The sequence below is a fragment of the Manacus candei genome, unplaced genomic scaffold (assembly GCF_025592945.1).
Source record: "Manacus candei isolate 608988 ecotype Guabito, Panama unplaced genomic scaffold, ASM2559294v1 h1tg000050l, whole genome shotgun sequence".
In the NCBI taxonomy this organism is placed as follows: Eukaryota; Metazoa; Chordata; class Aves; order Passeriformes; family Pipridae; genus Manacus; species Manacus candei.
The window spans coordinates 4,968,523-4,988,891 of record NW_026138098.1 but is presented as its reverse complement, the minus strand read 5'-3'; the positions used below and the strand labels follow the sequence as shown (position 1 = coordinate 4,988,891).

Here is a 20,369-nt window from a genome sequence, read left to right as displayed (position 1 = left end):
AGTCCATTTTAACCAAAAATGCTTTGCTTTTAAAAGCTCCACACAGTGTCAGGATTGAACAGGAGGCTCTTCCATGGAACCCACGGTGCTTAACAGTCCTCGAGGTCAGGACTGTTTCTGGTTTTCTAAATGCAATTTCCTTTCCCCATTTTTTTTCTCTCCCTGCTATGCTAAACACCATTTCACCAGAAATCTGGAGAACTGTCCTCAATAAATCTGTTCCAGGTATCTTGGTTTACACATCTATTAATGCTGGTAATAGAATTATAAATGTAGTCATAAAATACAGAAAACAACTGTATTTATGGCAATGGCCAATATTCAAATAGGATAAAATAAAAAGGAAATGACATATATTTTTTAAAAACTCTGCAAAAATGCAGCAATGAACGTGGGAATATAACCATTCTGGGACTTAGAATTCCTTATTTTTATTTTAATTATAACTGGTTGGTGCTCAAAGCCATTCATACCATTCCATGTGATAACAGGACACATTGGGAAGGACGAGGAAGGAGATGCAGAAGGAACAAGAGCTGGAGGGCCCCTTTATCAGTCCCTGTTTGAGGAAGAGCTTCCAAAGAGAGGAGCAACCTCTGAGGAAGGGCTACAAGGACTCAAACTCACAGCAGAGCAGAGAGATGTCACTGACATTTTCATGGAATCCCAGAATGGTTTGGGTTGGAAGGGACATTAAAGTCCTGGGCAGGGACACCTTCCACTGGCCCAGGTTGCTCCAAGCCCTGTCCAACCTGGCCTTGGACACTTCCAGGGATTCAGGGGCAGCCACAGCTTCTCTGGGTAACCTGTGCCAGGGCCTCCCCACCCTCACAGCCAACAATTCCTTCCCAATATCCCATCTAACCCTACATTCTTTTTCACTTTAAAACCATTCCCCTTGTCCTGTCACTCCATGCCCTTGTCCAAAGTCCCTCTCAAGAAATCCCTGAGGGAGCAAAAATAAAAACAAGACTAATGCAATCAGAAACTCCATTTTACTTGTCAAACACAATGAAAGTTGAAAGCCAGGTAAATAAAGTGATGACACTGGTGCAGACCAGGTAAAGAATTTAAAGTTTGCAAAATACCTTAAAAAAAGAAAAGTGTAGATAAGCAGCATCCTGTGTTGGAAATGCCTGCAACAATCCCAGGAACTGGGATGGCTACAGGTATTATGGATATTGGCTCTGCAGCAGGCAAATCACTGCACTGAGGTATCCCCATGACAAACCAAGGGAATATTAAGGGAAGATTTATCATCTATTAAATGAACCCCCTGTTCACACCAGGCAGGTGATGCTGCCAGATGAACACACACCTAAAAGCAACAGCCATTTTCAAGACAAATTATTCCACTTTTGTTGCTTCTCATTCGACTGTTGTGACATAAATTATTTAGCAACTGGTTTATTGAGGGGCTCAGTGAGCTTGAAAGATAAGAAATATGTGCAATCAAAATTTAATTGATAAAACCATGCAGTTTGGATATCCCTGGATTAAAAAGCTGTTTGCAGGAGGTCTCCTGGGGGAAGCTTTTGCATTTTTTAATTAGTTCCCACCTTTGGTTTGTTTAGAGCATAAACTATCACACTATACCCTGGGGGCTGTTCCCTTACCAAATTTTTGGGAGAGACAACAGTGGATATGGGAAGGGGGTTCATGGGGAAGCAGGATGGGATGTGCTGCTCTCAGTTTTCAGGGCTGCAGAAGGTGACACAGTCCTTGCAGACAGGAATTACTGCCAGGCTCTCATCAGTGGTAAAAATAAAGACAGGCTCTCTTCATATTTGCATGATATCAAAATGAAATCCCCATCACAGGCAATGTTCTCATTCCCTCCTCCCCAAAGAGCAGGAAAACTGATTAAATACAGAAGCACTGCTGATAACAGGTTGGTCCTTCGTTATGACTTCTCTAACTTAAGTTCAATTTTCGATGATATTTAACATTAGAGCACCAAAATTAACAGTATTTACACAAACTCACCACCATGGTAAACAAGAGAAATACAATTTCCAGACAGGATCCATCTCCAGTTAGAATTTCTGTCCCAACATTGACAGCTAAGAGGAGCTGTACAGATTAATACCCAGTAGGAGCAAACATGGGATTTCAAAGAAGTGAGATTGCTTTTCCCTGCCCACTGGAATATCCTCACCTTACCTGCCTTTTCCCTTGGAATCTGGCTCCCAAATCACCCCCGTGCTCCTCTGGGAGAGATGCAAGGTGAGGGCTGGAGGAGCAGAGCTCCTGCTAATGCACAGGTTGCAGCTTTGGTCCAGAGTTAGAACAGGAGTCACCAGAGGAAGGAGAAATCCCATTATTCCCATGCCAGAGGCACAAAACCAGAAGCACCACGAGAGAGAGCATTTCCATGGGGTCCCAGGCCAGGCTGTGGCAGAGCTGTGGGCTGAGCTCTGCTGGCCATGGAACCAGAGCCATTGCAAGAACCTGGATCCAGCATCCAGCTTCCAGCTCTCCCATGGGGACAGATGGGAATATCAGCACTGTTATCCCATGGGAATTGTATACCAGAAAGTTTTATAGAATACTAGACTGCTTTGGGTTGGAAAGGACCTTAAAGCCCACCCAGTCCCACCCCCTGCCATGGGCAGGGACACCTTCCACTAGCCCAGGCTGCTCCAAGCTCTGTCCAACCTGGCCTTGGACACTTCCAGCGATCCAGGGGCAGCCACAGCTTCTCTGGGCAACCTGTGCCAGGGCCTCACCACCCTCACAGTCAAGAATTCCTTCCCAGTATCCCATCTATCCCTGCCCTCTGGCAGTGGGAAGCCATTCCCCCTTGTCTGTCACTCCATCCCTTGTCCCAAGTCCCTCCAGCTCTCTTGGAGCCCCTTTAGGCACTGGAAGGGGCTCTCAGGTCTCCCTGGAGCTTCTCTTCTCCAAGTGAACACCCCCAGCTCTCCCAGCCTGGCTCCAGAGCAGAGGAGGAGAGTTTTATCCTTGTCCTACATGCACAGGTTGCCTCTTGCACAGACAATCTCACTTTGCCTGTAACTCCTTCAGGTTGTTCCATTTTGTCCAACGTGTGCAGGGTTTCCAGGAGCACAGGAAAAACTCCCAAGTGTTTCCCTTCAAGAACAAAAAGCCAAAAGTTCAGATTTCTCTATTTTCTGGGAGACTCCCTGTAGTTATTTGGAGGAGCAGCCACATCTCCATTCCATACATTCTCAAGGAACACAGACCTGTTTAATACTTTGCAGTTAATTAAAGGGAACAGGGAAGGACTCCTCTGCAGAACCTGAAATGATAATATGTGGGCTGAGTCTCCAAGAATGACCCAATTCTTCCTGTAACATTATTAAATTTGAATTTTATTTCTTATTAAACTCACAGTAATTCAGAATACTTTGGGGGATTCTCTCAGACAACCTCTTGCTAAACAGTCTCCAGAAGAGCTTCAAAGGTACCTCATGAAAAGAATATGAAATCAATCTCTAACATGCAATCTAAGCAAAAGGAGATGAACATTTCTACTGTAGAAAACTGAATTAATTAAAACCCTTTTTGATTAAGATTTGGAACAATGACCAAAACATTCAGCATAATAAGCTCCAATAGGATGCTGCTGATAAAAGGCTCCTTATCCTTTTCCTACCTGAACTCATCAGAAATCTAACAGCAGCAGGAGAAAAGGGGACTATCAGCTGGGTAAAGGACAAACTTCCCGTAGCAAATAAACCACAGTGTGGAAACAGGAATTCCCCCCCACACACACATAATTCTTATTTTGAAATTCAATTTATTCTATTGACTTCAGATCAATAACAGAGACTTGGAAGTCGAGAAACCAACTAAATATTTTAAAACCAGGACATCTCATTCCCTCTTCCATTCCATGGAAAAACCAAGGTCACAGAATCCCAGAATGGTTTGGGTTGGAAGGGACCTTTAAAGTTCATCCAGTTCCACCCCCTGCCATGGGCAGGGACCCTTTCCACTAGCCCAGGTTGCTCCAAGCCCTGTCCAACCTGGCCTTGGACACTTCCAGGGATATCCTCCAACTCCTGAAGGAAGGAATAGAATATCTGAGCAAGCAGCTCTACTCCAGATAAAGGTAATTCAGCTTTTTCTACACTTGCAATCCCACCAAAACCCACCTAAAACATCTGAGGGGAATAACTTCCCTATTGAACAACTCACTACCTCTAAAGTGCAAAACATGTTTTGGTAATTTTCCTCATCATATCCAGTGCTCTCTGTATATTCCAGCAACAACAAAGCCTTTTGAAGTGCTGTTTTTCCACCACCAAAATAAATTTCGATTTATAATTGAATTTCTTTTTTTCCTCCCAACTTGGTCTTGGCAGAAATCAGAAGGGAAAAAAGTAAATCCCCTCCCAAATAAGAAGTCATTTATCACGTTCTAACAATGCCCCTCACATTAACACCAGGATTAAATGTATATTCAGTATATTCAGCTCTGTAATTGCTTTCCCACACGTGTGGCTGATGCGTGTGGGCAACAAAAGCAACTTAAGTTGAGAGATGTTTTATAATTACAAATCCACACCTAAATGAGAACTAACCTCTCTTTGAAAAAAGCAATTAAATCCAAACCAAGATTAAAATCAGTGATTTAAAACGTTCCAAAGTACAAATCAACCCTTCTGGCTGCAGTGGCAGCAGAGGGACGGGTCGTGTGCCTGGGAAGGTGGTGGGAAGGGGCTGGTTTGGTCCACAGAGCTCAGCTCACCCTTCCCACATCATTCCAAGCAAATGCACATGGATATTCCCCCATCCACACTCTCTTCTCCTTTTTTTCCTCCCAGCTGGGTAGTAACAGGACTAAGCAGAACCTCTTTTCCATGCCCAGACCCCCCCAGGATTTCCCATCCCAGACTCTGCCAAGTTCAATCCTCTCAGAACAGTACAACTGAGGCAAAGTCACTTTGATATATATTCAAAATGTGAAACAAATATTAAGAAAGAATAAATAAAATTCAAATTAGTGCATAGCAAAAGCTCTGTGGAATGGCTAATTGGATTGGTGATTGTGTGATTCTATGATTAAAATACTTTAGAATTCAAGTATTTCTATATGATACAGTACTACTTAGATATACTGAAAATATGAAAAGCTGGAGAAGCAAAACACCTGAGAGATCTCAAAAATCCCAATTAATTCCATCTTCAGTTCTCAAAACAGGAGTGAAATGTTGTATTCCTATTTTATTGCAATAGTATCATTATTTTGAAAGTACTTTTCCTGACATAATTTCTGTGCATTTAGAACCATCATAACCACGATTTTTTTAGGTGTAACATTTGAAACAACAGCAGGAGAATAAACCAACCCTGTGTGGTGGCAGAGCCTACAGGACTCATCCCACTCCTGACATTTGGCAAAAATGAGATTTGAAAAGAGTAAGGATTACTTCTGTTGGTATGGCTGAAAATACTCCTCATCTGTTGGGGAGGGGAAAAAAAGGATTATAAAAAAATGCTTTAAAAATACCTTAGAAAAGCTACTTAGAGCAAGACAAAAGTCTCTCAAGGCTACAGAAGTAACCCTGGTTAAGTCTGTTCCTATAAGTAACTGTGAGGTATATGGGCAATTTCTGCATAAAGAGAGTACAAATATCACCCAAAGTCATTAACTAGTAGGTAGGAATTAATATGTTTATAATTCAAGGTAAGTGATAAACATGAATAAATAAAAGGGAAGTACTCTTTGCATCCCTGTGTATTACTAAAACTTTTTTTTCCTTATTAAATGTAAAAACTAACATGCATTTTGCTTTTTCCAGTCACTGGGGTTTTTCTAGCCAGTAATCTTCACCTAGTAATTTTGGATAACACCTGAAATTAAACAGTTTTCATTTAAAGAAAATCACCAAAAATCACAAACAAAAAATGCCCCAAAAGATAATTTCAAGTTCAATTAAAATTTTATGAAAAACATCACATCATAAATTGTCTATTAAATGAGCTCTTATGGGATATCAAGACATGGTTGGAGCAACTTGGTCTAGTGAAAGGTGTCCTTGCCCATGGCAGGGAGTGGGAATGGGATGAGCTTTAAGGTCCCTCCTAACCCAAACCACCCTGTGATTTTACAGTGACAAGAGAAAGGGGTTTGTCCTTTTTCCCCTCAACTTGTCTCAGCCACCAAAAAACATGTGTGAGGTGAAGCATCAGTCACAGGATGTCCCTCCCTGTCCATTTAGCATCACCTTCAGTCCCCAGCAGCTTTCCCCCAGGATATCAAGCCCCTTATTTAGATAATCAGTTCCTGCAGAGCTTATCTGTCACTGGGTAATTGATGGGAAATAACAGAATTACACATCCAAACAAACCTCATTAGCTCCTCAGCCCAGCTCATCGGCCCCAGGAAAAGCTCAGCTCACAAATAAAGCCCTGCTGGTGTTTCCTACCAGCCTTCGAGGCAAACTTGGATTTACAGCAACACACAGGGAAGGAAAACTTGAGTTCAGTAAATAAATACAGTCTCCACAGCTTGAGGGAGACAGAAGGGATTGCAGGAGGTACAGAGAAGGGCAAGTAAAATCCTAGCCTGGAGAAGAGAAGGATCCAGGGAGACCTTGTGGCCTTTCAGTATTTAAAGGGGATTTGGAAGAAAGATGGAGAGAGATTTTTATTGGAGTTCAGAGTTAGATGGGATATTGGGAAGGAATTCTTCCCTGTGAGGGTGGGGAGGCCCTGGCACAGGTTGCCCAGAGGAGCTGTGGCTGCCCCATCCCTGGAAGTGTCCAAGGCCAGGTTGGATGGGGCTTGGAGCAACCTGAGACAGTGGAAAGGGGAGTAGAATGAGATGGAATGAGATGGTCTTCAAGGTCCTTTCCAACCCAAACCAGTCTTTGCCTCCAGGACAAGGAGATGGAGAAGCTCCCTCCTGAGAAGAGGCCACAAAGTCACAGATTCTTCCAAGAAGACAGAGAGGGGATTTCTATTTTTCCAAGATTTCCAAATCCATAGTGGTGGTGGATGAAAGGAGTGCACAGCTGGTGTTCCAGATTTCACAGGTTGAAAAACAGGAGGCAGCTGCTGGAGTGAACAGGAGATGAATTTCAAACAAATATGAGATGGTACTTTTTAACTGAGGCACTTATTTTCCACATACGGTGAAAAACATGGAAGTTGTGCCTCCGAAAGTCCTGGAGCCAGGCAGCAAAGGCAAGGCCACCCAGGGAATGCACCAAGTCAAGTAAAGTTTGGAGACAAGGAACAATCATTCCAGCTCTCACCCAAAAAATTTCCCCATCCAGGCTCAGGCAGAAGGGCACTGACAAGGGAGGGATGTGGAGACACTCAAATATCAGGGCACCACTTTGAATTCCTAGAAGCAAACTGAGGAAGTTTCACAGCATTACCAAAACTACCAAATTATTTCCATGGTTTCGGAGGTTTCTCCCTCCCTCCCAAGAGCCCCTTCAGTTATTGGGCTTTCCTGCAATGCTGATGGACACCCATGGATTTAAGGTATCTGCTAATTATGCTCCTCAACTGCTGCTACGTATTAATATTTAAAATTGTTTAAAAATTGAAGAAAATCAAAATGTGGTGCTGCTTTTAATGGTTTTGAATATAGTGCCCAGAAATTATAAAGGACAGAGACACTTTATTGAACTGCATTTTGAAGAGCTACAGACCACGGATTAAGAAGGACTTCACTTGGCTGCTGCTGTCAACTGTAAACTCATTTAATGTCATTATCAGGCTTCCCATATTTATCATCAGGCTCCTGCACAACACAACTTATTTAAATAACCTGTGCTTTTAGGATTTTTGGACTTTAAAAATAACTTCTTATATTCCTGAGTTAAAACTTAGTCACATATATTTTAACACATAAAAGATTTAGGTGCCTGCACAGTCAGTCATGAATGTAACATATTCTTATTTGCAAAAGCTAAGAGTTTAGCTCATTTTATTTAGAAAAAAAATAAATAAAGGAGTAGAAGCTCTTAATTGTGAGCATATGGCTAAATTTGGGGTGCCCACGATATTGCAACCTGCCTCTTTATATCCCTTTTTATTCACTGCCACCACATGTCTGTGTCGTGTATCAAAGTTATTGAGGGCAATTAGATTTTGGTGCCTGCTCAGGGATTTTAGAAACTCTGCTAAAGAGTTCATTTCTCAACATTATGGCCAAAATCTCTAATTTTGGTTTAGACTCAGAGCACCTGCAGAAATGGTGTGTTCAATTTACATCTATTTGCTCTGGTCACTTATTTCTCTCTTCCATAATTTCATATTTTCATTTTTCACTTGCTTCATACATTTAATCTTAGCTTGTTTTTCCTGTTAAACATTATGCAATAGGACCAGGATGCTCTCTGGGCTTCTAACTTTAAGGCAACATGTAAAAGCATATAAAACTCTATATTTTTATGCTCTATTCAAATTTTAAATAGTTCAGTATTTCAACTGAGAAAACCTTGCTGAGGGTTTGGGAGTTTACACTACTTTATAACATTGAATGTTCTCCAGTTTGACAGAAAAGTTGCATTAAATCCTCCATCTAATGAAATCAATGTTGTATAAATAATATATTCCACCACAGAGCAAATAGGAAGCAGATGCAGTATCCCCATTATTTGTTAGATCTGCCTTTTTTTTGGTCCATAACTTGAGTTTTAAGATGGAATTCGTGCTCATTCCAAATTTCATTAGGTGCTTACATCTGAAACCATTTGTCTGAAGGCAATCAGAAGTCTGATCAGATTTTTTTATTTTTAAGCAGGGCAGTATTTTTCCCTTTGCCATAAAGCAGTCAGAGAGAAATCCTCGGAATCTGGAAAAGTAATAAAATAAACGAGACAAACCAAAATATTAACAAAGTTGGCATAATGTTCCTTTAAAAAAAAAATTCCCCCACACTCCCAGTTTCCGTTAATAAGGATGTAATTCCACATTTGCTCTCGCTGAGCAAATCAAACAGGGTGATTTATTATTCAGATGGGCACAAAGGATTTCTGAAATGCAGAAAGAAGGGCTATAAAAGCACAAGTCATCAGTAATGAGGACAAGCTAAACTGCCTTTCAAATCTGAACAAAATGCAGCCATTTAGGGTCTCATACATCACACTCTCCCAGCCCCTCATTTATTTCCACACTGTACAAGCTGCATGATAATGGAACCAGGGCAGAATTCAGCACCTACTGAGAACATCTTGATCAGATAAATGATTCCTCACCACCAGAGATCAGAATCCTCATCCTCAGAAGAACAAACAAGGATTTCCAACCACTTTAGTTCTCTTCCCAAAAATATCTGTGTATTGAAAAGGAACTTTTCTGAACTAGAAACACAGTGGAAATATGAAAAAACTCCCACTCTTATTCCAAGAAAATTCAGATTTTTTTTCTTCGTATGAATGATAAACATCTACAGCAATCTGGGTTCCTGATGGGACACCATTCAACTGGAACCCAAAATCTCAGCTTTAGTTGCTGAAACCTGCTGTTATATTTTCTTCTAAAGAGAAATTGAGAGAGAGGACTGAATCCTGCTCCTACTTATTCCAACAAAGCACAGAAATAACTATCAGAGCTAATGAGGTTACTCAGCATTTTCTTTCTTAGAGCAGCAAACCCACAAAGAGCAGTTCCCTCAATGAGCTGGTTAATATTTTAGCTGCACACAGGTATTATGGGTATTACACACATAGGCTGAAATCCACTTTATCTTCAAAAGATAAAGATAATGATTATCTTCAACAGATAAAGAAAGACAACAGCACAGGCTCAAATGAATTGTCCAAGCTCACGGAAAAAACTTATCATGGTGCAAGACACTACATCAAATCCCTCAAATTTCTGCTGAACAGGACTCTGAGACACCTTATTTCTTTGGCATCACAGCCAAGCAGAATAAATCCTTCCTCAAAGCAAGGAGCACCTCCAAGGATTTGACTGCATGGAGACCTGTTTGAAATTCAAGCCAAGTTTGCCTCCAACTCAGCTGGAGCAGAGAAGCATATTTAACATCCCACCATTTTTCTTCCAATGGCAGGCTGGAATAAGTAAATAAACAAATAACCAATGTAGTCCAGGAAGCCAGGCAGATGTCATCCAAAGGCCTGGAAAAAACCACCTAATTCATGGGAATAAAGTTCAGCAATGTCAAAATACCTGCTTTTAGCAAAGACTGGGTGACAGCACTGGGCCCAAGTGACTATAGGGAGAAAAGACATAACATTGTCCACATCTGTGTTTCAAATCCAGTGAACTTCACCCTTCTTTCACCTAAAACAGAGTCTGTAATGTTCTGAGACAAATGAGGCTGGTCCTAAAGGACTGTGTATATCCCTTGGAGCCTAGCTCAGGTATTTAGTGTTGGGACTTAAATTACACCCCCTAATTTACTGAATGCAGATCCAACAGCAGGCCCTGCAGGAATGGTCCCAAGCTGTGACACCTTCCCAAGCCCCAGACACATCAGCAGCTCAGCAGAGCCCGCCAAGGGGCATCTCCAGCCCATCCTTCACCTGGACATGACACTGGTCCTTTCCTTGGCTCTTCCCTACTCACAGGGCCCTGAACTCACCCCTGAACCTGCCCCTCAGCATTTCAAACCAGGGGAAGTTTGAACAGCAGCTTTCAGGCTGATTCTCAACAGCCCTTTGGTGTTGGTTTATCACCTTCCCCTCGCTGGTGCTCCCTGGAACAGCCAATGATAACTCCAGCTCTGGCTGCCACATGCTTTTCCATGTGCTGGATTCCAGCTTGTTTCCTCAAAGACTGACAAGAACTTCACAGACTGTTCCAGAAAATCACATTTCACTGTAGGACCTGCACATTCTAGTGAAGGGTGATCACACAGAACACTGGCTCAGCACACACAGCCCCCCAGGAGCAGCCCTTGAGCCAAAACCTGAGCATGGGGAGGACAGATCTTGGTGCTGCCAACCAGGAGGGTACAGGCTGACCCTCCCACACCAGCACCTCAGTCATTCAGTAGTGCCCTGTCTCCTCACACTCTCCCAGAAGCTGAATTTAAGAAAAAAAATAAAGGAAAATCTGAAGTCTGTAACATCAGGCTGCGTTAGAAGATTAACATTTATACACACACACTCCTCCCCAAATTTATTATGCAATTAGCAGTGTGGAAGAAGGCCCCCTTGCTGTACTTCTCCACAGAGAACACCACTAAAAATACATATATATATATATATATATGCTCTCAAATATAGGATTTTTTCCCTCACTCCATAAGTCCAAGGCAGGACTTCCACCCACCCACCTGCCCGTGTCATGGGAACACACCATCACAGCCCTGGGCAGTGCTCACCCCTCCCTGACAAACACTGGGAGAAAAAGGCAACCTGGGAAGGCAGGACACTCCATTAGGGAGCAATAAATCTGTAATCTAAAACAATTAAAATGAACTGTCTCTTTTCTCTTTGCATCCTCCCAGGCTTAAGCCCAACCTCTCTCCCCCTTCTCAAGTACTGCTTTGACACTACATTTCATTATGCAACAGTTGTGCTCAGCATTTTTAAAGGCTAAAAAATTGGCAAAGGGGATGATGAAGCATTTCCAAGTTCCCAGTGTATTCACTTCTACGTGCTTTTACAGTAACGGGAACCACGATAATCAGGAAGCACTTCATTCTTCACAAACCCTCATCTGAAATATCCCTGGGCACACCAATGGTGTCAGTAGTTACACGTGAATCTGGTCCAGAACTAGAAAGTGCTTTCTAATTCCCTAAAAATCTACAGAAAATGCTGTATGGTTTATAAATGGGGCATATGCATAATGCTGTGCAAGGCTAATCAGCCCTGAGACAACAGCTTCTAAATATCATTATGGAGAAGACAAGAATGATGTTTAACTGCTGCTTCTGTCAGAGAGATTCTCCTTTCAAGTCACTCAGGATATCGAGTATTTTCTTCTAGTAATCATGGTCTGTGCAAAGTCACATCTTCAGCCTGGGAAAAGCAACAGCATCTCCTACCACTGATCTATTTGCTCTGTGCAAGTAGCACACATTATTTAAAACATGGTCACCCTACCATGTAATTTTAGCCACGTCTGTGGTCAGGCTGCAGCCAAAAAACACATTTATTTTGGTACAGAGAAATCCACAAAGGACCTGGAATAGAGCAAGTCAGCACTGCTGGAAAGAAAAGCAGAGAAAGGAAAAAAGCAAAAGCATGGTGGTTGCTGTCCTATCAACAAGCAAGTTGATATTTAATTCTTCCCACTGATGTCTTGGGGACAAAGAATCTCTGATAAAATACCATGAGAGATCTTCAGTGTGATCAAAGCTGTGCCACCAGCCTGGGGAGCCCTCAGTCCCTACCCCAGGGCAGAGCAGCAGCTGATACAGAAATCACCCCCTTGGACACCCTCTTTTAGGGATCAGCAGCAAACTCACAGAGTAAGGAGCAGAGGAAGGAGGGTAGTGGGATACCTGGACAGGTACAGGCAGGGAGAGCAACTTAGCTGCCCTCTGCTGACTGCCTGATTTGTTGAACACTGCTCTGCTCCAGTCCTGCACAGCCAAACTGCAGTTTAACCGGTGAGGAATTCTGTGGATCCATCTCCACGCCGATGTCTGTGGGGCAGCTGTGCCCACAGGGATGTCCCTGCCCACTCTGGGGGTCTCTCTCTCCCCTGCCCAGCCTGGCCCCAGTGCGGTGCTGCTGCCCGCTGCGGCAGCGCCGTGAGTTCCCTGCTGCAATGGGCTGCTCCAGCTAATTAACTCCAGAAAGACACCCAGGACTCCAGCCAGGAATTCTGCTGCATCCTGCCCTGTGGATGCACTGACTCGTGCAGTGCCCAGCCCGGGTGTCCCTCCCTCCTGTGCTGAGGTGTTTGTCAGCCCTGGCACTGACGGGGCGGTTCGGGCTCGTCCGGCCGCTCTCAGCTGCCAATTCAAATCAGGGGCCGCTTCAGTAACCCCAAAATCAACAATCCTCACCAACGCCACCCATGGCCAAGACGGTGCCACCACAGAGAAACTGTGGCCTGCACCTGGTGGCACCTGGGTTAGGTGAGTTTTATGCCATGGTGAAAAGTATTAAACAGTAAAACTACTGGAATTCTCAGAATGAAAGGAGACCGACCCACCGCTTCCCAACTCGGACCAATTCCCGTGCCTCTCGTGACATCTTCTGTCAGTCAGTCTGGTTAAATACACACGACCCATTTAACTTCCAACTTTTTTTGCTATGAAAAACTAAACCTTCTATAAAAAGACAAAGTGGTTTGAGAGAGAATGAGGAAAGATGGGATTGAAGTTTTAAGCCCATTATCGCATTTATCAATCCCGGCTGCTCTACCAAAGTGCTTTGCTCTGAACTCGCATCCATTTTCCCCGAGCTTTAAAAGCAAATGGGAGTATCTATTCCTTCAGCACCTCAAACACTTGCCCTCCCAATAAAACGCAGCCGTGTAGCTTTAACCCAGTGCTTCGCTGAGATTCCCTATGGATCAGCATCACCCACTCTGCGGCTGCTCCAGTGCTCCCGTAGCGCAACTGGAAAACCGGGGTGCTCGGGGACGGTGTGTATGAATCTATTATTAACGAATCCACGCGTCGAGGAAACAGAGGAGTAACTGTGGGGGTTTAGCGAGGCTGCGAGCGGCGGATTCCCGGTTCCCCCCTTCATTTTGCGCGGACCCCGCGCGGCGAGCATCGCTCCATCCCTCCATCCCTCCATCCCACCATCCCACCTCCCCCGCCCGCCCCCGCCGCCAGCCCGGCCCCCGGCTCCTCCTCCCCGCTCCCGCCCGGCTGGGGGACGCCCGCCGGTCCCGCTCAACAAGTTCCCCTCGGCGGGGACCCGGCCGAGGGGACCCCCGGACTCCGAGCCCCCGCCGCAGCCCATGAGGGCAGCGGGGAGCGCGGCGGCGGCGGCTCCGCGGCTCCTCCGCGGCAGATGCGCCGAGGCTCTGACGCCCAGCTCGCCCCGGCGGCGGGAGGGAGATGCTCGCCCAGACCGCCACTTCTGCGTGAGGAAGCATAAGGTAAGGGACAGCCCTGCCCGCGGCTCGCTCGCCCCCAGACCCAAAAGCCCCCCCCGCTCCGCTGGTTTTTCCAGCGGAAAACTTCGTAGGGATGAGGATAAAGGCTGGCGCTGAGCGCCAGCGTTATGCAATAGCGTATCTGCCTGCCTGGGAACAGCTCCTGCATCCAATAACTTTCGTGACAGAGAAGGAGAGAATATCCCGATCTAGCAAAATGCCAGCCTTTCTTTCCCTGCTCCCCTTCCAGCGGGTGCCTGGGAGGGGAGAGGTGTAGCTGGAGGATTTTCGGAGGATGCACGAAGTGCTTTAGCTTTTCACATGGCTGATGGCGAGGAACTACCGCTGCTTATTAACTTCAGCCGTCCTAATGAAGTGTCCGCACGGCGCGGCGATGGAGGAGCATCGGATGCGTTCATCCCTTAACTTGCTATTGAAAGCCAAACCAACCCAAAAATCCTCCTCGGGGGCTGAACTGCTGCTATTCAGTGAAGTGTGAATATCGAGACGCAGGGCTCTCACGATTTAATACACCCAAGTCCCTCATCACCATCGGCACAAATCGGGGATGCCGCGAAAACGCCGTGGGAAAACGGGACAAAAGGTAGCAGGGATCCATCCCTGAAGTCACAGTCCTTGCATCCTGCAAGGCATCCCAAGCTTCCCGCTCTGCATTCCATCTTGTCTCCCTATCTCTAGCCCGAATCCTCTCCCGTGACCTCAACGCCTGTACTTAATGCCATGTTTACAGGGAGTTACGGCAGCGAGGGGATGCAGGACTGCAGTTCGCTGGGATCAGCCTGGGGGAGGCGGGGGGGCAGCCGGCCCCAGAAAAATAGGGACATCTTGCAATGCTGGGAGCAGGGAATATATTCCCTGCTTATGTCACCGTCTCCCGAGGGCTCTGTCCCAAAGGAGCTGTGCCCCCCTCTCTGCACGAGTCAGAATAGGTAATGGAGCGGTTCCGTTTGACCTTGTGTGTCTAAGCAGCTCAAATCCTGCTCGGAGGAAAATTTAACTCATTAAGCTCTGGGATCGGGAAGTTTGGGAAGACCTGTTTTTCCCAACCTCTGAGAATCATTTTTTTTTTCCCTGCTGGCAAGTGGTAACAAAAAGCAAACCAGTAACAGGTCAGGTCTGATATAAACTGGGAATTTATTCCCTCTCTTAAAGTGTTCCATGGTGCTCACCGTTCACATTTACAGTGCTGCCAGGAATGCTGCATGTACCAAGGTTAAAATCAGGCTGCTGGCTGGAAAAACTACTAGCTAAAAATAAATAAATAAAAATAATCACATGACATGCAACTGTCCTAGCCATGTACTCAGATGAATTTAACGTAGAATTTCAAGGGAACAGACCTATAGTAAAAATACGAAAGCAGGGAGAGTAACGTATTTCCTTCCTTACTCTTGGTGTGATGCCTGTTGGTGTCCTACGAGCCTGCTCTGTCTCCACTACAATGATCTGTTCTCTCCCAGTACAAATACCAGTTCTAAGTTAAAAGCTGGATTTTCTTCTGGCATTAGAAATTCAGATTCAGAGGAAAAGATCTCAGTGCTCAGATATTACTGATTTATCACCTACCTGGAGGTTGATATTCTGCCTTACAGTGATGGCATATGGTCCCTGGTTTCAGGAGAAATCCATAATGTATATTGCTAATCCAAAGGCTCAGATGGAATTGTTCTAACAGTTCTAAAATAAAATTCCTGCCCCAGAGTTTAAGGTGCTGTTGCATCGAAAGCATCCTGCCTTCACAGAATGGGGAAGGCTGATATTAAATCAGTTTTTTGGGGGTTTTTTTTGTAAGGATGTCGTGATGCCCTTGATGAAAAATGTGTGTTCTTTAGGACTCCACCATTATTAATGATGTGTATTTTTAACAAGATGCTCAAGATAATTCTAATCTTGAATGGAATCAGTGCCTTTACCTCAGATTGACACATAAAAAGCAGCTGGGCAAGAGCACCAGAAGAGAAAGTGTTAGTTACTTATCAAGAGGGCCAGCACGTAATATTCAATGCACCCTTCTACTAATTAAGCTCACAAACAAGTGAGCTTGTTATAACAACCTTATAAGATCATCGCTGTGGGTTTTTTTCCCAGTTAACTATTGCACTAACGAAGCATTTTTGCATGAGAGACACACATACAGTATTATATATTAGAATTTATATCTAATTAAATCAGAGGGGACACAAAGAGTAGGAAAGTTCAGTGGAGATGAACATAGAGAAGGAGCCCAAGAGCTGCCGAATCATCTTCCTGACCAGCACCACCAGTGCCCAAACCCTACTGGTCACCACAGCACACCATTAGTTACCTGGAGATCCAAACTCAACCACAGACTCTGCAAAGGACAAGGAAATATCAACACTGATGTTCTGTTCTGCAGAATTGAAAAGCCAAACTTAGCCATGCCAATCCTTTGCCGTGACTGATGTGGTGGTGAAAGCCAGGGAAAACCTATGAGCCTGCCAAAAATCCAGGCTAAAATGTCAGGATACCTCCACAAAGCTCTTGAGCTGTGATGTCTCAAGGCCATTCTGACCACAGGTCAGGCAGAACTGAGGATGTCTGGTCCCATAATTCAGGCACACTTGAGGAAATGACAGTAAATCTAGAATATCTGAGAGCATAAAAAATTCACGTGATTATCTGAACTAGCTGTTAATATTTTGCTTTCTGACACCCACAATTTAAAGAACTGCTGAGAATTTGTGTGAGATATTAAAAAACATGTAAGCAACAAATCTACTTTATAGCCCCTACCCCCTTTGTATTTTTACTAATCAGTTTGCAAATTAAAAAGGCTTTATGGAAATGAGATCATGAGCATATTTTATGGGAAAAAAATCATCTCAGAGTGGTAAATGCAGTGGGAGTTGCTTCTGAAAATCAGTGCTTGCTTACAAAATGCTGTATAACCTATGAACACACACGAGTACGACTCATTAGATACTGCCAATTTTAAATTGTTATTGACCACACAGAATGCACTCAATTCACTTACTGTAGTGTAGCACATCCTCACTTTGAAGGTTATTTATTACAATTTTACTACATTCAGGCAGAAAACTTATCCCTTAATACTGACAACAGCTCACCTTGTTCATGAACATGCACAGCCCCATGTCGGGGTGATCAGAGCCTTAAAGCTGCTTTCCAGTTCCACATCCATGCAGAGTCTCACAGGCAAAGAGAATTGGGTGTAAAAATAACAATTCAGTGATCAAACAGCAAATCTTGGTGTCCACTTTGCTGGATTTTACTCCAGAAGTAGTTTTTCCAGCTAAATCTGCTGGATTTGATACAGTGTAAAAGGGTAAGGGCCATTTTCACAGTCTGAATTAAACAGAGGTGGATTTAAAAGCTGAAGGCCTCCAAGTCCTGCTATATTTGGGTGCAGATCTGAACTTCTATATCTGTCATTACAAGAGATTTTTGTGCTGGAGCTCCACCACATGTCCCATTCCCCAGACTCTGCACACCGCTGATACCTCGTCTCAGGCTCAGCCCACATCAAAAGGAGTGAGTTAAACATCTCACAAAACCCCAGCCTTACCTCATGTTTATGACATTCATGGGGAAGAGAAGCAAGTTGTCTTATTTTTGCCTGCCCATGATTGCTGTAACATGCCTATAAATAAAGCCCACACAGCTACAAAATTAAACCAGTTTAAAAACAAAAGCATTGGAAGCTCATTCCATCTGGTCTAAGTGAGGAGGAATTGTCACAAGTGAAAAAAAAAGCAGGCTTTGCTTGTTTTGTGCACTTCCCCACCTTCCCTGCTTGTTTTACACCTTCCCTTCCTCACCTCTTCCATTTTCTTTTTTCCCAATGCTCATGCCAAGGTAGCGATCCTGTTGCTTGGAAGGATTTGGTCAGGTGAAAGCTTATAAAGCCCAACCGTGGTGGAAATGACTTTAAAAACTGGAAAGGGGACTCTCTGATTCTCAGTACAAACCCACTTAAGCAGGTGTGTCAATTCAGGGCTATATTTTCAAGTTAGGGACACGAAAAATAGTTTTGGTTTGATTAGTTGCCTCCTGGGAGAAGGAAGAGGACAGGATTAAGTAAAATCACTAATGTTTGTGTATTTATCTACAACGAGCCCAGTGTCTCCTTCAAACCATTAGTGATTGGGTTGTTCGTGCCCATTTTGTTATTATATTCATTATTCTCTGCAAATGCCAACAGAAAGGAATGAGGAGACATCCACGAGTGAAGAAATTTAACTTGTGGATCAGTTTAACACATTTTTGTGTATCAAGGCCATCGGCAAATAAAACACAGCGATATCTCTGAGGAGCTGACAGAGAGACAGATAAAACATCCCACTGCTGGAGAGAGTCACTCAGCAGAAATTATGCCTGAACTGCCTGGTAACACTGATAACACACAGCCCTTCTTGCAGACTGAGCCTAAGTTGCTGAATTCCAGAGGAATCTGTGTATTTTAGGTAGTTCTAGTTGAGCAAGTCAGTGAGAATAATGTGTTACATTCTCGCATTCACACCTTGTGATAAAAGCACACAAAGCCACAATAAAGGGGATGCAAATTATCTGTCTGGTTGTGGTGCCTCACCCAGACAGTTCTGGAGTTATCACCCAATTCTCATTAATAATAGGGGAGTTCTCAGCCACCATTCTGCAGCTTCACAGGCAGAGTACATAACTCAGACAAAAATATTCTTAACAAGGTCTTGAATTATTTCATGCACTTCCTAATCATCCATATCACAAACAACCCATCCTAAAATCCAGAACCGCAGAATCATAGAATGGTTTGGGTTGGAAGGGGTCTCAAAGACCATCTGGTTTCAACTCCCTGCCACAGGCAGGGACACCATGATTATTTTAAGGTCTTATTCCACATTGTCCCAGGTCCACAAAACCTGGGAGCGTTGTGTTCAACATCTCCACACCATCTTTGCCTGCTCTCATTGTTTCCCTGTTCATTCTCCCCTCAGCTCTTCCCACATGGAACCAAAAACATGTTCCCTGGTGACCTGGAATGAGCTGTTTGCACCAGTGCTACCCATCAACTCCGAGCTTTCTCCCGAGTCCTCATGCTGGATGAGAACTTGAGGGTCTGGGAGTTGAGATTCAGGGCGTTCACACCGATGTTCGTATTTAAGATAACCCCCTCACATCAGAGTTTGGCTCTCCCTTCATATCATTTCAAAAGCATCTTACAACCAGTTTTTATGAAGATTTGCAGCATTAGGGACCATTATTCCCCTGCAGCACAGCAACCGAAGCACAGTTTTTTGCTCTACTGTATCCCTCTTTTTGGGTAACTAAACTCATTTTTGTACAAGCCTTTGCTGTAGCAAAGTCAGACTGATCTGTGCACTTTCCCCAAAATCAGCACGCTCAGATCCAGCTGTACATGGATAATTCACAATTCCAGCAGAGCCAGAACCTGCTTAAACCAGAAACTTCAGGAATGTGCTGCTCGAGAAGGTGAAAAATGACACAGCCTTTATTTCATGGTACCTGCTGACAGCACTGGAGAGCAAATACACTCCTTGACTGAGACTATTCCCCGGTTAATATCCCGCTAATGATGTCAGGTTTTAGACCTGAATTACCCAGCTGAGTTGTTTAACACACCTTCACACCCTCCCAAGCTTGTCTGCCTGTAACCCTAATCCAGGCAGAACAAGCTGACAAGGCTCTGCTGCTTTCCAACCACTGACCTCAGGAAAGTCATTCCTGGCTGTCATCTCCCATTTGGAGGAAGCTCCAGCACAGGCTACACAACACCCTTTCCATAGGCTGAGTCACCTGCATTCCCAGGGGAATGCTCTGATCTGCATCTCTTGTGCTGCTGTGGTGCCTCTCTGATACCTCACAGCAAAATTAAGGATGCAGGATCCAAGCCTGGAGCTGGAACCTGCATCTCCTTCTTCCCCTTTACCCAATATTTGTAAATCTATGATGAAGGAAAAAAAACAGCTGCAGTTGCTGTAGGAGCTCACAGGCCATCCCTGAAGGTATTCACATCCAGGCTGGACTGGGCTGGGAGCAACCTGGGATAGTGGAAGGCAGCCCTGCCATGGCAGGAGGTGGGACTGGATGACCTTTAAAGTTCCTTCCAACCCAAACCATTCTGTGAGTCTGTTTTCAATCCCCAGCAGTCAGATCTCTCTCTCCAGAGCTCCAACAGTTTTAAGACCTGTTGGTCAAAGCTAAGGAGCAGAACTGCTCTTTTCCCCTGTGGTTTGGCTGTTTTTTAGCTTAAATACCCAAAAAACCAATCGATGTCGACTCGGAACAATTAACACTGAGCATTCCCCAGTAATGCAGATAAGGAACTGTCCTTAAGCTCTTGTTTTTAACAGCCTGCCCTTTCAATTATTTAACAGAAAGGCCCATAAAAATGAAAAAGCCTT

The 20,369-nt window shown here is 44.2% G+C and overlaps 2 protein-coding genes across 5 annotated transcripts in view; one reads left to right on the top strand and one right to left on the bottom strand.

Moving 5' to 3' along the window:
- DOCK1 (dedicator of cytokinesis 1) overlaps positions 1 to 20,369 on the bottom strand; it is a 332,168-nt gene that overhangs the window by 187,215 nt on the left and 124,584 nt on the right. The window lies entirely within an intron of this gene.
- The window catches only part of INSYN2A (inhibitory synaptic factor 2A), a 42,151-nt gene continuing 35,525 nt past the window's right edge, over positions 13,744 to 20,369 (top strand). The window contains exon 1 of the mRNA XM_051801183.1: positions 13,744 to 13,968. The gene's annotated coding sequence lies outside the window, so the exon portion shown is untranslated. The remainder of the gene's footprint in view (positions 13,969 to 20,369) is intronic.